The 21,298-nt window shown below is 51.0% G+C and overlaps 1 pseudogene across 1 annotated transcript; it reads left to right on the forward strand.

Moving 5' to 3' along the window:
• The first annotated feature begins 16,990 nt into the window (after positions 1–16,990).
• Positions 16,991–19,719, forward strand: LOC114199770 (gamma-aminobutyric acid type B receptor subunit 1-like; annotated as a pseudogene). The gene is made up of 4 exons (XR_003607347.2): positions 16,991–17,269; positions 17,639–17,729; positions 18,377–18,580; positions 19,340–19,719. The product of XR_003607347.2 is annotated as a gamma-aminobutyric acid type B receptor subunit 1-like (transcript).
• Positions 19,720–21,298: the final 1,579 nt, after the last annotated feature.

Raw genomic sequence — 21,298 nt, forward strand, 5'->3', positions numbered from 1 at the left:
ATGTAGACCATTTTCATCATCACAAAAAGTTATATTGGGCAGCACTGTTTAAGGGCTAGGACCTCGACTGGGGTGTACAATTTCTGCTTTTGTCCGAGATGAGCCCAAGGAGCTGGGAGAACAGACTGGTCAGCTGAGCCTGGAGTGTCTCGTTCTTCCTTCCTGCAAAGGCAGCTGGAGTTGGGCACATGCAGGCTGGCCTGGAGCTGTGAGGGTCGTCCGGGTCGGGAAGGGTCAATCAGGTGGGAGGGCAGGCTCTGTGCTTGCCTGACTGTCTCCCCAGGGGGGAGTCTTTCCTTCCAGAACCTGAAATATCCTGCAATGTTCTTCCTCCATGATGCACATGCAGCGGGGAGAGTTATGCACAAGATACTTGCCTGGGCGGGGCTTGAAATCATCCGGCACCGTGTGGTTGCCAAAGCTGGATGGGAGATCAGGTGGGGTGCAGGGCTGGGAGAGCAGACAGTCAAGAGCTGGCCAATCAGGGGCACCTGGGAGGCTCAGTCGGTTAAGGGGTTGCCTTCGGCTCAGGCCATGATCCCCGGGTCCTGGAATCGAGTCCAGCATCGGGCTCCCTGCTCAGCAGAGAGTCTGCTTCTTCCTCTCCCTCTGCTGCTCCCCCTGCTTGCGCACGCTCTCTCTCTCTCTGCTGAATAAATAAATAAAATCTTCAAAAATGTTAGCCAATCAAAGCCATTCTGGAGAAATCACAGCGTCTCTGAAAACTAACGAACAAACACCAAAGAAACACCTTACTAAATGCTTCCCTATGGCACTGTCCTAAGCGATTTGCTTGTATTAATTCATTTAATCCTTACAACAATAAAACAAATGTTAAAGTATTACCATTCTTATTTTACAGATGAGGAAACTGAAGCACAAGAATTAAGTAACGTACTCCAGGTCACACCACCGCGGAGTGGCAGGGTGGAATCTGAGCCAGGTTTTCTCTCCCCAGACACTGGCACTTGACCAGTGTAGTCCCCTCCTCGGACTCACCTTCAGGTCCTCTTCCGCCTCAGGTCTCTGGAAAGCGGGTGGACCCTGGAGCTGGGGGAGCTGTCCCAAGGATGACGGGATCTCTGTGCAAAGGTGATGTGAACAAGAGGAGGGGGCCGCCAAGAAAAAGAATCCAGTAGCGTCACCACTTACCGAAATCCGGGTATAGGAGTGTCAGGGTTTTGCTGGGTGTGGAGATGAGGTACAGGAGTAGATGTGGTGAGCTGTCCTGCCTTGATCAGAGCTGGGCATTTCCCTCAGTGCTTAAGTGTTACTTTAACTGACTTTGTGCAGCATATGTTCCGTGATTTCATTGGCATCCCTGGGTTGTTCTTGTGTGTATTTCTCTCCTCAGTGAGTTCCATTTTATCTGCTCTTCTCACCATGTTTGATCGCAGCCTGGGGACACGGTCATGCCGGCAGAATGGCATACCGTACGCAACAACTGTGGAACCACTCCGGAAGAGGTAGCTTACTCAGGTGGTAATGCAGGGAGAGTGCTGTGTAAGCTCTCCCAGACACGGTGTTCAATACGTGTCTTACACAAAGGACGACAGACCCAATGTTCTGCTTCTTGTGTTCACTTAACAAGGCGTCATTCCACAGGAACACATAATTTAGCTCTCTTCCGCTTCCAAAAATTAATTCTTTTTTTAAAAAAAGATTTTATTTATTTATTTGACGGAGAGAAAGATAGCCAGAGAGGGAACATAAGCTGGGAGAGGGAGAAGCAGGCTCCTCGCCGAGCAGGGAGCCCGATGCGGGGCTCCATCCCAGGACCCTGGGACCATGACCTGAGCCGAAGGCAGACGCTTAACAACTGAGCCACCCAGTCGCCCCAACTTAATTCTTGTTTATTTCATCATTCATATGCTTTTGTTTCAAAATCTAAAAGGTATAAAATAATGTTCCTTGAAAACCTCCCTCCCAGCCACCCGGAGCTGACATATTTCTCTGAATCCTTTCACATATGTGTCACTGAAGGAGACTCCAGGAGAAATCACTCCCCTCACCTTGCATTTTTAAAAACATAAATGGTAATTTTTTTAAAAGTAAACCCTACTCTCAACATGGGGCTCAAATTCACAATTCCAAGATCAAGAGTCGCATGCTCTACCCACTGAGCCACCAGGTGCCCCATAGTAATAATTTATCTTAGTGTCCTTTTCATATTAGTTCCTAAAGAACATACCCATTATTTTATACAGCTACACAGTATTTTATTGCATGAATGTATCAAATTTACTTAACTAGTTTCCAAGAACATTTAGGTTGTTTCAATTTTTTAAGTGTCTATTTTACTGGCTTAAATAAAAATGTATTTAATTAATTTAAATTAATAAATATTTCATAGGAAATCTTATGTGTTAAGCTTTGTATTAGGTGCTGATAATAAAAGTTTCAGGAACACAGATAGGATTTTGCCTTCCTGTAAATTATATTCCTATTACATTACAGCTAGATACATTTTTTAAAAAAGATTTTATTTATTTGAGAGAGAGAGAGAAAGCAGAAGCGGGGTGGGGGGCAGGAGTGGAGGGAGAGAGAGAGAGAAGCAGAACCCTCACTGAGCAGGGAGTCTGCCCCACTTGCCCCTGCAGGGCTCGATACCAGGACCCTGAAATCATGACCTGAGCCAAAGAGCTATATTCTAGTTCTATGTCACCTAAGGGCACAAGTCATGGAGTATCAGGCCACCGTTTTCATATAATGAAATGCTCTTACATATAATTTGCTAATGAATATTGGTCTGCTAGGGCCAGCTACATAGAGTGAGGGACCCTGTACCAAGTGAAACTATGAGTCCCCTTGTCCAAATAGCAAGAAACAAGCCTTTCCTTTCTTGTGTGCTCACTCTTGATCTGTTTTGGTGTCATGTTGTTGGTTTTGCTATTTAATGTCACATTCCTTCAGGGACACAGATACCTGAGGCCCTGAGCCAGGCTTGTCTAGACAGGTGTTTATGCCTGACCCTTCCTTTCCCCTTTGCCCTGCCTCCTGGGAAAACACTGTACAGAGAGAGGGTGGAGGTGTCTTCTTGGGGGGGGGGGGAGGTGGTGGTGGTGTGGGAAGCAGCTGAAAACCAGTCCTGCAGATGCTGGGAGGCATGAACAGCAAGACCAAGCTTGAGCATGGGCTCCAAGCTCCTGGTGCAATCTCTTTGGACTTCACTTACAAAACACACATTGAAAGAAGAGATGGCTAAGAATTTCAAGGTGATGACACAGAGCATGAGATGCCAGTGCATGGCCCCTCCTCCTCCAAACCATGGGGCAGTGTGAGTGTTCTGGCCGCTTGCCCATGAGGTTCACTGCCTTCCACATGAGTGGAGTTGCTAGTTCAAGAAGCATGTGCATTTGTCATTTTAATAAGCACTGATGAATTGCCCTGCACCAAGGTGTACCCTTTGTCCCAGTGTAGGAGGGCGTTGCCGAGAATTACGGGTGTGACTCCCTGTGAGCTGTGATCCCACACAGTGAGCACTCTGTGCTGTGTTAATGCTCACCCGCACTGATTTTTTCTTCTGGGACTGCCTCTAGTGCTGTAAATATCAAGAGGAATGTGACATTTCCTTTTCCACTTTTGTGGCTCTATTTCCATGCATTTGTGTTTAAGTTGGTCTGGATAGTCCTGGGGGCTCAGCGACTGATGGACTGTAAAGGGTCTGATTTATATCCATTTAACCAGGTGTTTCCAGGTGGGCGGGAGGACTGGGAACAACCTGGCGCAGGTGACGAGCGAGCGCTGGTAGCTGTGAGCGTGCGTGTTGCCACGGGCCTTTGTACATCCTGGTGTGTTTACACAAGCGACACACACGGGGCAGAAGAATACGAACAACAATGTTCTGCCAAAGGTTTACATTTTATCTATCAACATTTTCCCCATTTTTGTGTCTTCCCTGTTATTATTCTGAAATTCAACTATATTTTCCTCTTTTATAAAGAAAAGCATCCAGCTTGTTATAAATCAGGTGAGTCAGGCACTTGGGCGAGGTGGGTTGTTCCGCGGAAGAGGCATGGAGCGGTTTTGTATGGTCCTGGCGGGGTAGAACGGTCAGGTGCAGGCCCTGGGAGGCCGATTTCAGTTCAGTGCAGAGGACGCTTGTCTCCATCGGAGCTGCCCAAGCGGACGCCCCCGGACCGGGCGGGCTCCCCGTTCTTCCCACTGCTGGAGCGTCACGCCGACGCCGAACAGGTTAGGCCAGGTAACCCTAAGGCCTTTTCCTAGCTCTACGATCCTGCAAGAATACAATTCCTTCCCCCATCTTTCTCCCCCCGGCTAGTTCGCCTCCCTGCTGTCCGCCTGGCGCCTTTGCTGTTCGCCCACACGGTGGCAGGATCCGCAGGCAGAGGCCCGAGCGCGCCCCGCTCGGCCCGGCAACGGTGACGTCACGACCCCGCCGCCGAGAATTGGTTGCCGAGTCTCTGGGGGCGGAGAGGAGGCGGAGGGATCCGCAGGTGAGAGCCGCGCTGGGTCCGGTTGCAGGTCGCCACGCGTCTCCCGGCGGCGGTCCGACCTGGACGCCGCGCACGCACCGGACAGCGCTCACCTACCCAGGGCCCGCTGGGCTCCACGGGACTGCCTGACGCTGGGAAAAGGCGCTGCTGGACGTTTTGGAACTGGGCAGCTGCCGTTCGGCCTGTCGCTGCCTGGCAGTTAGTCTTTTCCGGCAGAGGAAACCGTGGGGGGGACAGTCGCATTCTTGGAGCTCTGGCACAAGGGTGTCTCGTTCCAGCACCTGGAGGACGCTGCTTCTCCACCTGGAGGACGTACAGAAGCTTGCACCTGAGCGTCCGATGCACGTTCCAGCCTCGGTTTCTCTGCTGTGACAGGGGCACTACCCCCCCCCACGCCCACGCCCACGCCCACGCCCACGCCGTGGGCTTGACGGGAGGAGTAACTGAGACAGGGACACGAGGTGCTAGGCCTGTGTCTGGCCGCTTTAGGGCCATACTAGCAGCCGCTGTGCACAGAAAGTGAGGCCGGGAGGGCAGGGCTTTCTCCTGTTTTCCCAGCTCCCCCTCGGGGGATACATAATAGTGTGCTGGAGGAATGAATGACAAAGTGGACCCCAGCCTCTGTGCTCTCCTCCCTATCAGGCTGTGGGGACACTTCCTGCACTCTAGCCCCAGGGGGTCAATATCTGCACTTTTACTTGGTCTAGATCTCACCAACTTGTTGACTCAGACATTAGTGGGTTTGTTTTTTTGTTTTGTTTTGTTTTAAAGATTTTATTTGACAGAGACAACACAAGTAGGGGGAGAGGGAGAGGGAGAAGCAGGCCTCCCGCGGAGCAGGGAGCCCGATGCGGGGCGCGATCCCAGGACCCTGGGATCATGACCTGAGCCGAAGGCAGACGCTTAATGACTGAGCCTCGCAGGCGCCCGGACATTAGTGGCTTTGAATTCTGGACTAAGGGCTTTGTGTGCTGAAGAGGAGCTTCAGGGGTCGGATGGCCTGGAGGGAACGGTTCAGCTGTTTTCAGGGCCAGGCACAAAGGTAGATCACAGGGGCCAGGGTTTCCTCCCTCCCCTCCCTGCTCTCTTTTCTCCGGGTTCCTCACTGGACTCACAGGTCCAGGAAAGGTGTCCTTGTGCGCCATCTTCCCCCTGCTCCCAGAAGGGGGCACGCTGCTTTTCCCCAGCAACAATGGTGGGTCTCTATGTATATGCACTGGTGCACTCACAGCGAACAAGTCTGGGGACCGCCCAGGGATCCTCCGAGTGCAGATTAGGAAGCTGAGGTCCACATTTTGAAACCTGAGCCAAATCAGGGACGCCTCGGTGGCTTGGTCGGTTAAGCCTCGACTCTTGATTTCTGCTCAGGTCCTGGTCTCAGGGTCCTGAAATCAAGTCCCATGTTGAGCTCTGCCCTGAGTGGGGAGTCGTCTCGGGATTCTCTCTCTCTCTTTCCCTCTGCCCCTTGCCACCCCCCTTTCTTTCAAATAAATAAATTAATACATCTTTAAAAAAATAAAAATAAAAACTTGAGCCAAATCAAATTGAACTAAACTGAGTCTTTTTTGGGCGTCTACGGCCATACTGCCCTGGACGCACCCGATCTCGTCTGAACCTTGTTTTTTGGACATAGTAATAACTTTATTTTCAAAGAAACTTAGAATGTTTCTTTTATAAACCTGAAAAATGTTTTTTTTTTGCTTTTGTATTTATTCTTTTTAGTTTTTCCCCATTTTAAAATTTAAACTCATTTAAACTTAATTAACATAATATATTATTAGTTTGAATGAACCTTTTGAGGACCATTTTGAACAACTGGGGATTTGGTCCCCATTTGCCCTTGGTTCTCAGAGGCACGGGGAATGGTTGGTATTACTAAGTCACTCCATAAAGGAGGCAAACGTAGTTATGGTTTTACCCCAGAAAAAAATATTATATGTATGTGTGTGTGTGGGGGGTAACTATGTTAATATGTTTGTAAGATTTTTAATATGCTTCTTGAAACTCTTGATTCAGTTACTGACTTGCTGACACCCCAGAAGTCTAACCAGCTCAGTTAGCCTGTTAATGCCATTGCCTCGATCAGGATGAGGGCTTTGTGGGCGCCTGGGTGGCTCAGTCGGTTAAGCGACTGCCTTCAGCTCAGGTCATGATCCTGGAGTCCCGGGATCGAGTCCCACATCGGGCTTCCTGCTCGGCAGGGAGTCTGCTTCTCCCTCTGACCCTCTTCCCTCTCGTGCTCTCTCTCATTCTCTCTCAAATAAATAAATAAAATCTTAAAAAAAAAAAAAAAAGGATGAGGGCTTTGTAAGAAGCCAGTAAGTGATGAAGGGGACTGGCAAGTGTGGAGTTAAATGTGGACATGTGTGTGTCTGGGGGTGGGTGGAGGAGATGTGGACGCAGTGGCTTTGTGTTGCTATGGTTATACTTCTGAGGTGATTCCAACGAGCCCATCAGGACTTTCTGCCCAGTTAGGGTTAATCAGGGTTACACACTATTATTGCATTCAAACCAGGGAGAAGAAGACACTGCTCCAAAGCTTACCAGAAACGGGAGATCTCATTTTTATTTCTTATACTGTTTGATATATTTTCATAGTGAGCATATGGTCTTTATAATTTTTTTTTTAAGTTACAAAACAAACAAACCTGAAGAAGCTCCGTAGTAGGGAAAATGCTCGATTTCGGAAGACCGAAGGCTCTCCTGGTCACTGGCGCCATCTAATGGTCACACTGACTTATTGCTCCGATGGCGGACCCGTAGCAGGTGCAGGGTCCATCCACTTGCCCGAAGTTCAGCTGGGAGGAGCCGGAGGGGAGAGCGCGCAGGGGTCGTTCCTCAAGGTTGTCCACAGTTTATACTCAACTGGCCAATTAATCCATCGATGAACTCCTGTTCAAGGACCTGCTGGTGTGTAACATACTGAATCGAATACCAGTCAGTGGAGGAAATACTCTTTTGCTTTCATGCGGAATTTTTAACGTCCTCAAAACGTTTTCCATGATTGTATGTGTCCCTTACAATAATATGTGATCACTAAGTGGATCAGATAGCTGTATTGAGATGAGGAAACTGAGGCCAGAGGAGTTGTGAGGAGCCCAATGTGGGCCAGACCCAGAAGCCTGGGCCCCAGGTGCAGACTGGGGTTCTTTGCCAGGCACGTCTGCTGCCCACGAACAGAGGCTTGGTTTATATCAGGTGCTTCATCGGGGCCCATGATCTAGTGGTTCCCTAACCTTTCTCTACCATTTCTATAGCTTTTGTTATGGTTTCTATACCTTTTTTATTATTTGCCCCAACTTGAACTCTGTTTGGAGAGGTGATTTTTAGCAACAAAGCTAACTTTATGCACAACTCATTTCTGTTATTAATCAAACATATTTTAAAGGTTTTATTTATTTATTTGAGAGACAGCACACGAGTACAAGCCGGGGGGAGGGGCAGAGGGAGAGGGTGAAGCAGACTCCACATCTGGGAAATGATGTATGTATAAAGTTACTCAATGCAGTATTATTTGTAATTGCAGAAGATTATAAACATCTTAGGGTCTATTAAAAGTGGACTGATTGGGGCGCCTGGGTGGCTCAGTCAGTTGAGTGTCTGCCTTTGGCTCAGGTCATGATCCCGAGGTCCTGGGATCGAGCCCTGCGTTGGGCTCCCTGCTCAGCGGGGAGCCTGCTTCTCTCTCTCCTCCCACTGTGCGCTCTCTCAAATAAGTAAATAAAATCTTTCTTTAAAAGTGGACTGATTAAATGAACTATGAGACAGCCATGCAGTGGAGGAATATTTAGCTGTCATAAGGCAAGAGGGAGCTCTCTGTTTATCATTGTGGAATTCTTGCCTCAACTACAGTACTGTACTGTACTTACAGTCTCGAAGGGGAAATACATTTGTTTAAACAGCTGGAATCTCTCTCTTGAAGAATGCATAGGACACAATCCTGTCCATCAGGAGGCCTGGCCAGGACATCTCTTCGTTTTTTTAAAGTTTATTTATTTAAGTCATCTGTACCCCCTCTGTGAGGTTCGAATTCATGACCCTGAGATCAAGAGTCCCTGGCTTCTCCGACTGAGCCAGTCCGGGGGCCCCCAGGACATCTGTTCTGGATCCACTGTGAAGTGTCTGAGCTGAGATGTGCCCACAGTGAATTTAGGGGCATAAAGAGAGCTACCTGTTTTTGAGGGCCTGTGTGGGCTAGAGACTTTCACATGGGTGATTCGTCAGTCAATCCCTACCCCACCACCAGAGGGATACACTGTTATCCCCATTTTAAGAATGAGGGAGGTGAGGGGCACAGAGAGGCCAGGCAGTGTTTTGCAAGTCTTGGGGAGGTGGATTCTGGGGTACTTCCTGGTCAGTTTCGGCCTGGGTGCAGGAGCTGTGCCCAGACAGGAGAGATCTGAGAGTCTGGGCGTAGCACTTGGAGAGGAGGCTCACAGCCTTCCTGAGCTTGCTGCTTCCCCAGCCAGGGCATTCCGAATTGTTACTGGTAGAGGATGTGGGAAAGTGCGCACTCTGGGCTGGGAAATCGGGAAAGCTCCATGCTTCTGTTTGTAAATCGACCACACACCACAGAGTGTGGCTCTGTGGCACTTTGTAACCTGACACATAGACCCTTACTTTCTTGGAGGACTGGATCATTGTTCCTCTTTCATATACTTGTCTCCCATAATAAAATTTTAAGTACTAACATTTGTCAGTGTTTCAGGCTTACAGAGCACTCTAGCTTGTTTGAGCCTCATAACGACGTCCTGAAGCAAGTGAGCAGACAGGGGACAGTCCCCCATTGGCAGGGAAAGAAGCCAGGGGTCAGGAGACAGAAGTTGCTCACTCACAGCAGCTGCTGTTTCCTGGCCCACACGGCAGACTGGACTCCGGGTTTTTGGGTTTTGGACTTTACCTCTTTGAGCTATGCTTTGCCTCCCTTTATCTCAAAGAATTTCATGAATTATATTGCCTGTGAAACTGTCTTACAGCTGAGAAAAGCAGATGTGACTGTACCCCACTGTTCATGTCTTCTCGCGTGCTCTCTCAAAGCCCAGAGGAGGAAATCACTCAGGAGTTAAACTCAAGGGGAATGGTTGTGCCTCTGTTTTGAGCCATTTCTCGTTCTCCTCCCCGCTTGTGCTCTTTCACAATCTCTGTCTCTCTCTCTCTAAAATCAGTAAATAAAATCTTAAAAAAAAAGAAACTAGAAAAGTGAAGGATACTTGCTTGATACATTTCCTCGTACAATTGGACATTTTCCCACCATGGCTTCACTTGGGTTGGATGTAGGAGAGAGAATGCAAGCACGGCATCAGATCTAGGAGTGAGGGTGTCCAGCGCAGGAGGAAGAGGGGAGAGCCCTGTCTCAGGGGCTGGCTGCTTGACAAAAAACAGGGACAATGGGGCCACCAATCCTATTCCTAGGGTCTATCAGCTCTTGTTTCCTTCCTTTCCTCCTCCCCCCCTCCCTCCCTCCCTTCCTTTCTTGTCTCCTCCCCCTTTCCTACTTGTAATTACCCAAACAGGATGAAAGTTTGCTCTCGACACAGCTGGAAATTCTCCACTTTTGCCCCTATTTCATAGCAGGATTTTGGGGGTATGACCAGAGAGGCTGATCTTTGGAAAGGCACGTTCCTAAGAGCAGCAGGAAGAGCAGCAAGACCATCTTCCCGGCACCACGTTGCTTGCTGATAGGCTGCCGTGTGCCACCCTGTGTGCTGCCATGTGGACGAGAACCCGCATGCACCAGAAGTCCTACCACATGTTGGAGGACATGTGGTGCCAGGATTTAAATGTGCGGAGGAGGTACCACGATCACGGCCCGTGGAAGAAAACATCTCATGTCACCAGTGCCTAGGAGATCTGTGACAAACAACAGAGACCAGCAACAGGTTCACAGGCTTGGAAACTGGTGAGATAATCCCACACCGTGGAGTGAAAACTGATCTTTGAGTCAGAAGATGTTTTTGTTGATTGATCTTTCATTATGCTTCTAACCAGGTAGCAGGCACTGTGCAGTTCTTGTGGTGGGGAGAAAATGAGCACCATGCTCAGGGTCCCTGCTCCCATAGAGCTTAAGGTCCACTCAGGAAGTCAGGTATTAAGTAAATGGTTCTATAATTAAAAAAAAAAATTACCGCTGAGATGAAAGCTGTGCTGGGAAAGCACCTGGCTGGTGGGGTGGGGTCTCCAGGAGGTGACTAAAGTGGTTAATGAGAAGAAGATGGCACGGGGTGTGCAGGCTGCAGCGGCTGTGTCCAGGCTGCTTGCTCCCTGAGCTGAAAGTATTTGGACAAAGTCAAAGAATGCATCCAGGCCTTTATGGCTGGAGCACCATGAGCAAGAGGGAGGAGCAGAGGTCTGGGCTGGAGGCTCAGCTCTGCCGGCATTGGCTGTGTGACCTTGGGCGGGTCCCCTCACCTTTCTGAGCTGCAGCTTTCTCTTCCGAAAGTGGATCATAATAATAACACAGCGCACAGAGACAGTTGGGGGAATTAAGACAGATAATGTGAGTTGCTTGTAGGTGATGCACCAATAAGGTAGTATGTCTCTGCACTGATCTAAGTTTAATAAATACTGAAAGCATCCAAAGGTGTGTATGAGTCATGCTGGCTTTCAGAATTTCAGAGTGACGGCTTGGAAAGACAAGGAAGGAAAGTTAAAACTCAGCAGGTGTTTGTTTGCTTTCATCGCTAAAGGCAGAGCTTGCCTCACATCTGTCCCAGGCTTTCCTTTCTGCTCGGATTAGAATTGTCCATTTGGGTCCCTGGACAGGGCAGGACCCATCCCACCCACTGCAGTAGGGTCACAATTTCCATACAGGGTCATTATGGGAGTCCTTGCTGGTGTTTTTATAGTATTTCCATAAATCGAATCTCTAGTCTGTTGCCTCAGATTTGTTCACTTGACTCCTAAAATGTCCATTTGTGAATATTTTTTCATGTTTGTACACTGTTCCACACACCCTATTCTGTAATTCCAAAACCCACAGTGCTCTGAAAAGCAAAAATTTTGTTTTTAACTCATCTGGTGGCAACACCAGATGTGAAGGTATTCATGGTCTTTATTTACTGCACCTAATGTTAATAATCATGTATTTGGGGGCACCTGGGTGGCCCAGTCAGTTGAGCGACTGAGTCTTGGTTTTGGCTCAGGTCTCGATCTCAGGGTCGAGAGACTGAGCCCTGCGTGAGGCTCCACGTCCACGCTCAACGAAGTATCTGCTTGGGAGTCTCTCTCCCTCTCCCTCTGCCCTTCCGCTCATGCTCTCTCTCTCTCAAATGAATCAATAAATCTTTAAAAAAAACTCATGTATTTTACTGCAGAGATATATTTGTGCTTATTACAGATGTTAGACCTGTACACACATGTCAAATAGCGGACTTCCCAGCATTCCGTAGTTTCTACTAGAAAAATGTGGTGATGAGGGGGGTCTGGGTGGCTCAGTCGTTGGGCGTCTGCCTTCGGCTCAGGTCGTGGTCCCGGGGTCCTGGGATCGAGCCCCACATCGGGCTCCCTGCTCCGCGGGAAGCCTGCTTCTCCCTCTCCCACTCCCCCTGCTCGTGTTCCCTCTCTTGCTGTGTCTGTCAAATAAATTTTAAAAAATCTTTTACAAAAAATGCGGTGATGTGTCTTTTTTCTCTGAGTATTTGGATGGTGTCCTGGTGTGCTCTGAATAAATGAACAATCATTATCGGTTCCTGAACTGGACATAATGAGAGAAATCTGTTACAGCAAAATGAACAAACAAAAACTCTACCAACCCGATGCCCAAATGCATACATGCATTACGATACATACGCTTTTTGGGTTGGTATGAACATTCATACCTGGTATATACTTAATTACATATATTTAACTAAACATAATACTAGTTTTGTTTTGAAATCTTAAAAATCCGATCCTCTTGTAGTTCCAGGAATAGAAAGACTCACTGCATTTGTCTGTGAGAACTGGATCTTTTCTAAATCTGTTAACCTGGCCCCACATACCCTCCAGAAGGAGGGACAAACAAGCTAACTATTTTCCTTTCTGTTGTTTAGGTTAGCCTAGCATTTCATGACATTGTGTTCATTTATTTATTACAGAAGGCCTCCCTTACGGAGAAGTTATTTACAGAAGCAACAGTGTGAACCTTGTAATCTGGCGATTGGCCCTGAGCACCCGTGAGTCCCCAGACCCTGAGCATCTTGTGGGAGGGGAGGGGGCAGTTCCTTTGCAGGAACTGCAAAGGGGCTTTTGTATCTCGCTGAAGTTTCTGAACTGCACTCTGGGTTTCCCTGTACATGCCTGGGAAGGCATACTGGAAATAACTTTGTAACTTTGCTGTTTCCTTTTCCTGGCACAAAGCCCCATGGCCTGCCCAGTCAAGAATGCACAACTGGACTAGAACTGGGCATTGGGAGCAGTTGAGGGCATTTGTTAAAGAAAGGTTTCCCTTACTGCTGACCCTCTCCTGGACAGGGGCAGTGCAGTGAGCCCATCCCATTACACGGGGAAGGGGGAGCCCTCGCAGACCAACGGGAATGTCTTGGTGGTGCTGCAGTATGGCAGAAAGGGTTCCAGCCCTCACGAAAAAGCCAAGGCGAGGCTTGGCTTGTAAATAACTTCATGTTTGAATTTTAAGCCTTCGTCCCACACCGTAATCTAAATCGCAGGAGCTGCGTAGGACAGACGACCGTCCTTGAAGGCGCGACTTTCAACTGAATACCCCCCTTCTCACACAGACCATTCCCCACTAATTTGGATGGGAAACACTGAGATGCTCCTTGACCTCCGACAAGGATGCCTCGGCGTGGAAGTTGGGCCAGAGGAGGGTTAGGGTTAAGAATTTGGAAACGGACCAAGAGGCTTGAGTTCAAATATTGGCTCCGTCAACTTCATAGCTGGGTGACCTCTGATTTGTACTTATTTTCCCCAAATCGCAGTTGACTGGTCTCCAAACTCAGGCCATTATATGTATTTTGCATGGCTGGGCAAGAATTATGTTAGATGCCCTCTGAAGTCACCTAGCACCCAGCAGACCATCGTTAATTTGGCTACTTTGGTTAATATATCACCAGGGCTTGTGGGGTGTTAAGTTCTGGGCTCTGTACTCTACGGGCAGAAGATGAGGCAAGACAGGGAAGGAAGAGGAAGGATGGGAAATAAAATGAACAGGAAGACGGGTCCTGTTCTCAGATAATCTGAGCAGGAATGCTACCATCTCTGAAAAGTATCCTTTTCGGTGTCACCAAAGGCACAAGGACTAGGGGACGGGATTGAGTGGGTCCTTCCCAGAGGAGAGGAGTTTGGTGCTCGGTGTGGAAGGCAAGGAGTGGATTGGCCGTGGGAGGGTGGGGTTGGGATACTGCTGGGGAAGACCTCAGCAAGGGTCCTGAGGAAAGTGGGCCGGGATCTGGGAAGGGACGTCTGAGGATGAAACAGTGTGAAAGGAGGAAATTGCAGCTGTTGGTGGAAAAAGGTGAACAGTTTCCAAGTGCTTAGGGCAGTTGAAAAGAAATGGTTATAAAGGTAACACTTGTAAAACATTTGAGCAAAAATTGAATAACACCACCACAAAGGAGGCCATTGATTCATGGTCCCAGAGGCAATTACTGTTAACATTCTGATGCATTTTCTTCCAGCTTTAAACATATATATACCACAGTTGTACAAATTTTGTATTCTGCTTTTTTCCCCTCAAATTCTCATATTTTCCCATGTTAATGTCATTAGTTTCTTTTTTAAAATGTTTTCATAGCTATTCCATTGAATGGATACATTCCAATGTGCGAAACCAATACCCTGTGATTTGGACGGGACGGTGGTTACCTTTCCCGGTTTAGCACCAGCGGTGTGGCAATAAAGATCACCAGAATAATTTCCAATTTCGTTTTATCACAGACTCCTCTTCCAGGGGGCATTCTACTCTTTCACTGCCCTCAAAGCAGTCAGGACTTTGGGGAAGCCAGGGACAAGTTGCCAGAATGAGGATGAGAGGAGGACCTCGAGGACCCCCTTGTAGGCTCCCGAGAGGGCGTCTGTGCACATCCTCCCCTACGGAAAGGCCATGCTGGGTCTGGGAAGGGTGTCCTCCGGGCCAGCAGCCAGGACCACACAGTGGCACGGGGAGATGGTGTTCTGGCCAGACCGCTGAACTAGCTGCAGACTGGGCACAGGCAGGAAACTCTTCTTTTCAAAGTAGTCTGGGAAATTTCTCACCCTGGGGTCAAGAACATTATTTTCCTTGACACTCACATTTCTTGGTCCTGCCCTGCTGGGAGGACAGCAGGCCACTCAGAGGAGGGGTGGCTCTCGCTTTGAGTGGTTAGAAGTCCTGCCCCCGTCTCTTCTCTTTTGCCCATTTTCTAGCTCAGTGGGTCTCAACCATTCCCTAGGGAATGTTTAAAAAAAGCTGTGGGCTTTTCTTTTGTAATTACAGCGATGGGGGGACCCTCGTTGGCACTGATGAGTAAGGCAGAGGAATAAGATAGTCTTCCAAGCACAGCCTGCACAATGAATTGTCCCTCATCCAGAATCTCAAATGTCCCCTAGGACGTTCATGTAGGTGAAAACCTGTGTTTAATTATCTGAGCCTAGAAATTAATACTGTTTAAAAAATGGTATTAATATACAATGAGCTTTCTAGGAATGCAATTACAGTCCTGTGTAAATTTAGGGAAGAATGACTTTGCTATCAAATGTTCAACATTTTTTAAATCACTTCATTGATGGCAACATGCTGGAGGTGCTGAGTCAGCACCTGTGTGTATGTGCACTTGCAGAGTCCCACACTTGTGAGTCTATGCACAGCTGCAAGCATCCGCCTCCTTCATTACAACCTCTGGCTTAGTCAGGGCTCAACATGCACACGGTAAAGTACAGATCATGTTCTTTTATTACAAATTATTCTTTTTCATTGCCACTTTATGGCACAGATAGGGAAGCATGTTGACTTTTTAAAAGTCATGTGCGTAGGTAGGTTGTATCATTGATGAATTTCAGTTCAGTGAAGTAAAGGATTCACTGCAAGATATTTGTTATAGGAAAGGCTGAAGGCTGAGAACCTGTTATCATCAGTCTCACACTATTTGCCTTTTCCCACCTCTTCTGCAGGACCAGACAGAAACGAGCTTTTTCCCCCCATAAGGAGTGCCCTATCTCCTCTAGCAGCCCAAACTCACTCCCATGAACACACACACGCCCTTCACTCCCATGAACACATACACATATGCCCTTCACTCCCATGAACACACACACACCCATCACTCCCATGAACACACACACACATGCCCTTCACTCCCATGAACACACACACATATGCCCTTCACTCCCATGAACACACACACACCCATCACCCCCATGAACACACACACACCCATCACCCCCATGAACACACACACATGCCCTTCACTCCTATGAACACACACACACGCCCATCACGCCCACGAACACACACACACGCCCTTCACTCCCATGAACACACACACATATGCCCTTCACTCCTATGAACACACACACGCCCTTCACTCCCATGAACACACACACATGCCCTTCACTCCTATGAACACACACACACGCCCTTCACTCCCATCAACACACACACATATGCCCTTCACTCCTATGAACACACACACGCCCTTCACTCCCATGAACACACATTCACACCCTTCACTCCTATGAACACACACACACGCCCTTCACTCCCATGAACACACACACACCCATCACCCCCATGAACACACACATATGCCCTTCACTCCTATGAACACACACACACGCCCTTCACTCCCATGAACACACACACATATGCCCTTCACTCCTATGAACACACACACATATGCCCTTCACTCCCACGAACACACACTCACGCCCTTCACTCCCACGAACACACACACACTCACACACACCCTCATCACCGCACAAAGGCGAGGAGCCAAGGGAACTGTCCAGAGGCCTGCACTTTCCCGCAGTCTCCAGGCTCCCAGCTCCCCATTATCCAGAAATGCTGACAGGCCCAGCTGGACTGAAGAAAGATAAGGTTGGCTCCAGCCCGTTGGAGGCCCCTTCGTGCCCTTTTTCTTCCCTTCTCCTACTTCCATTTCTCTCCTGTGAGGCTCCCCTCCCCGGCTTTCGCCTGCAGCCCCTCCCCCGAGCTGCCTGCCGGGGGCAGCGAGGCGAAGCGGCTGGGCGGCGGGAGCCGCTCGGGGCGCCCGGCCTTCGCCCCCCTCCTCCGCCCTTCCCGGCCTGACCTCGGCTTCCCCTTTCCCCCCCACCTGCCTCGCTCCCCTCGTGGCTCCGGCCCCCGCCTCTCTCTCTCTCTCTCACCCCGACCCCGAGCCGCTCCACCTGCATCCCAGATTCCCAGCCTCGGCGCCCGCTCCTCCGCCGTCGCCCCCACCCGGCTGCGGGGCGCGCCGCAGCCTCCCACGCGCCGCCGCCCGCCCCCCGGCGCCGTGGGCGGTCCAGGGCGGGGCCGGGATCCGGGGCGGCTCCCGGGGCTCGGCTTGTGGGAGGCGCCCTCGGCTCGGTCTCCCCCTCCCTCCCCCCGCCCGTCTTCTCCGCACCTCCTTCTTCCCTCCGCCCGGAGCCTCCCCCGGTCCCCGGCGCCGCCTCCTTCGCTCCCGGCTCCCGCTCCCGCTCCCGCGGCCGCCGCCGCCCCGGGAAGGAGAGACCGGGTGGGGCTTGGGGGAGCGCGACCCTGGCCGGGCAGGAGCCCGGATTCGCGGGGAGGAGGGCTGGGAGGAGGGGAAGGCTGAGGAGAAAGGAGGGGGAGCGGGAGGAGCGGCCGGGCCTGGGGCCTTGAGGCCGGGAGAGCCGGGAAGCTGGGCCGGCGCGCCGAGGTAAGAGCCGGGCCGGGAGCCGGGCTCCGAGAGGGGCGCGCGGGGGAGGGCCGCGCCGGGGCGCGCGGGGCCGCGGCCGGGAGCGCGGGGGCCGGGGGAGAGGAGGTGGTTAGAGGTGGAGTCCCGGGAGGGTGGGGGGGCCGAGGGAGGCAGGAGGAGGGTGGGGACAGGCGCTCTCTCCTCCCCCCCCCCGCCCCGCGCTGGGCTCCGCCCCCGCCTCCTCCGCGGGGCGCGCGTCTCGTCCGCAGGCGGAGCCCGGTCGGAGCCGGGTCGGAGCCTGCGGGGCCCGGCGAGCGAGGCTGCCCCCCCACCCCGGTTGGGCCGCGCCGGCGGGGCTCGGTCCAGTCCTCACGGCCGCCTGTCCCTCAGATGCTGCTGCCGCTGCTGCTGCCGCTGGCGCCGCTCTTCCTCCGCCCCCCGGGCGCGGGCGGGGCGCAGACCCCCAACGCCACCTCAGAAGGTGCACCTTCACCGGCCACCTCGGGCACCCCACCCACTCTGCCCCTCCTTGCACCCCCCTTTTCTGGTCCTCATTACTATCCCGTCAGCCCTACATAGCTAGCACCCCGGCCTGGCGACCCTGTCTGCCCGGCCCCACGTTAACACCCCTGACCTCCTTTCCCTCACGCCACTTATGACCCAGCACCCCTTCTTCTCTGCCTCACGTCACTGCATCGGCCACCTTTCGGTGACCCTGCATTGTTTTCTCGACCGCACCCCTCCTTCCTGCCCACACTGCTGCCTGGGTAGCCTAAGAAGCCTCCCCTGTACTCTCACCCTAATTTACTCAAAAATCCTCCTTTAGCTTGTTTTACCAAGCTCACTGGCATATTTACCCTTTCATGAATTCTTAATTTTCCCTATTACCCCCAACCAGCACGCTTCCCTCCTCACTTGTGAGCTCTCTCATTGGCCTTAAACCTGGCTCAGGGCTCTCTGTCCTTTAGCCCAGGGTTCTGTACCCATTCCTACTCGCACCCCCTAACATCCCATCTGGGCCTCTGGTCGCCACCTGCCCACTGACCACGCCCTATGCTCCTGCGCCTCCCGCAGCTGACTCTGCCTGCCCCCCCCTTCCCTCTCTGACTCCTGGGACTCACCCCTCAGGTTGCCAGATCATACACCCGCCTTGGGAAGGGGGCATCAGGTACAGGGGCCTGACTCGCGACCAGGTGAAGGCTATCAACTTCCTGCCGGTGGACTATGAGATTGAGTATGTGTGCCGGGGAGAGCGCGAGGTGGTGGGGCCCAAGGTCCGAAAGTGCCTGGCCAACGGCTCCTGGACAGATATGGACACACCCAGCCGATGCGGTGAGTAGCCTTGCAAAGCCCCTCTTCTCTTCAAGACCATTCCTCTTCCTGCCTCAAACTTACCATCATTGCTTACAAGTCAGCACTTTAAATCCACTGTAACAAAATTCACAAATACGTTTATTGAGCGAACACTATGTAAGAAGGATTTTACTATGTGCACTTGGAGGCAGTCAAGCTAGCCGACCACACCTTTCATTTCATTTCATCCTCCCTGCATTAGGCCACTGACTGATAAAATAACTTGATTATTCATCTTGTGAGTTCTTCTCTTTGAGGATTATTAGTGACAGATTGTGCAAAAACACTCAAAATGATTTCATGGCATTTTTGAATACCTGTCTCCAACGCAGAGATCATATACCCACAAAGCAAAACCCAGTTTAACATTAGTGTAAGTCAACTATAATAAGAAAGGTAAATCTGATTGGGCATCTAAAGTTACATCCATCTCTATGTCTCAAAGCCAGGGAACAGCCCACTGCCACTGACTTTGAAAAGATCCATTTCTGTGTGCTTCTAGCTCCATCTCGGGTTCCTACCATGGAAACGCTTTTTCCTTTTTTCTGTTGGTAATGTGTGGATGCTTATAGGGTTAAGGGAGGAATGGAAACTAGAAACGCAAATCCTTTGCACCCCTGATTTCCTGCAGAGTAGGATGCTTGAGGCCCCAAACCCCAATCTGAGACCCCTGCTCTTTAAGGGGAAGGAGCCTTTCCCAACGTGCCTCTCTTTCTCATTTTTCATCTCTCTCCACAGTCCGCATCTGCTCCAAGTCCTATTTGGCCCTGGAAAATGGGAAGGTTTTCCTGACGGGTGGGGACCTCCCCACTCTGGACGGAGCCCGGGTGGATTTCCGATGTGACCCTGACTTCCATCTTGTGGGCAGCTCCCGGAGCATCTGTAGTCAGGGCCAGTGGAGCACCCCCAAGCCCCACTGCCAGGGTGAGGGGAATGGCTGCGTGCTTGCAGCTGAGGGCGCTTGCAGAGGATGGGAGTGGGGTGGGAAGGGCTGGCGGGAAAGACGGGGTGCTGTGCAACATGGGGGGCTTTGGGGGAGTGAAGGTGAAAACCCAACTCTTTCCCCCCTCCCACCTGTCTCCAGCCCCCTCCTGCTGGCCCCAGTGCGCCTTTTACCACTGGGGGCTTCCTTCCTCTCCCTCCCTCTTTTTATATCTCCTCCCTGCTCCCAATTCTCCACATGTTCTCTCTTCCTCTATGAGTCTCGCCCTCCATCACCTTTCTTAAGGTTTAAATACCCCAGTTTCCCATAGCTTCAGTCCCTTTCTCTAAACTTAGAACTTTCTATGCATAACCCTCTTCTACAACTGGTTCCTCTCCATTTGTTATATAACTGAATTATTGTAAAGACTCAGAAATAAATCATATGTCATACTTAGAAAAAAAAATGTTAAGATTGGAAAGAATATCTGGGGTGGAAAATTATCAGGGTAAAAATTTAAAAGACTTAAAATTGGGGGCAGAACTCTCAGGGTGCTAAGGACCACCCAGGGCTGGGGAGGGAAAGGGGACAGTCCTTTTCCGGAACTCTCAGACAAGCTCCGTCCTTCCCAAGGGACTCAGTCTTGTGTGCAGCACCTTTTCTGTCAGTCAGGTCTGCGAATTCCCCCTTTCCTGGGCACCCAGATTCCCCCTTTGCGGTCTTCTCTGCGAGATGCAGGCATACCCCATGCTTCCCCTATTCTTGGAGAATCTTTCAAGGTCCTGGACCTGGCTTTCCTCCCTCAACGTAATTATTCTGCTTGTAGTTTACCATCCCATTGTGGAAATTGAGAGTCCCATCCGGGGGTGGATTTACCATGAAGCTAATGCAATTTAAGCGTCAGGGCTCCTCATTCACCCAGGTCTCTTCTTGTGCTCTAATAATGTGTTCACATGGTCATAGCTTTTTGTAAAAAATGCCAAAGTAAGATTTTAAAAGCAATAGTTTAAAATCAATTGTATTTGTAATTTGTATTTTTTTCTCTTAAAGAGAGACCCCCTGCATTTTATAATATTTAGGCTCCACAAAACCAGGATCTGCCCATGTCTTAGCTGTTGGCACTCTTGTCTCAAATTCTGTTGTCCTATGAAAAATAAAAGAAGAAAACCGACAGGTCCTGACCCACAGCCCCACCTTGCTCTTATCCCCAGGCACCCTCCCCTCAGAAACGCAGGCTTCTGCTCTACCCGGTCCTCTCCGGCCTGGACAGGTGTGGGAGGGGGCTGGGGATCAGGCCGGGGAAGCTGGGCGCCAGTGGTAACTCTTCTCTGATCCCCGTCTTTCCTGCTGCCAGTGAATCGAGCGCCGCACTCAGGTGAGATCAGAAACCCTCATCTCGCGCACTGCAATCCCCTTACCCCTCACTCTTCACCCTCCACCCCCAGGGGTTCTGCCCGCAGGCTGTGGGGTCTTGTCCATCTTCCCCCAACCACCCCCTCCCAGTTCGCGGCCGGCCCCTTCTTTCCCTACCTGTTTTCTGCCTCCAGTCCCGGTTTCCTGCGAGGCCGCGGTCCCTCCCAACTCCCCGCTTGGCTGCCCTGCCCTGGGCTCCGCTCCTGCCAAAGGGCAGAGCCCGGCCGGGGGCGGGGGGCGCGGGCAGACCCCGCGCGCCCGCCGCCGGCTCCCCGGGGGTTCCGCGGGACCACCCCGGCAGCCCCGCGCAGCCGTCTCCCCCTGGCCGGGCCTGGCTCTCCCCCCTTCGGCCCCTCCGCACC

The sequence above is a fragment of the Eumetopias jubatus genome, unplaced genomic scaffold (genome assembly GCF_037043125.1).
Source record: "Eumetopias jubatus isolate StellerSeaLion01/CBP00866 unplaced genomic scaffold, mEumJub1_p1.0 scaffold_6, whole genome shotgun sequence".
NCBI lineage: Eukaryota > Metazoa > Chordata > Mammalia > Carnivora > Otariidae > Eumetopias > Eumetopias jubatus.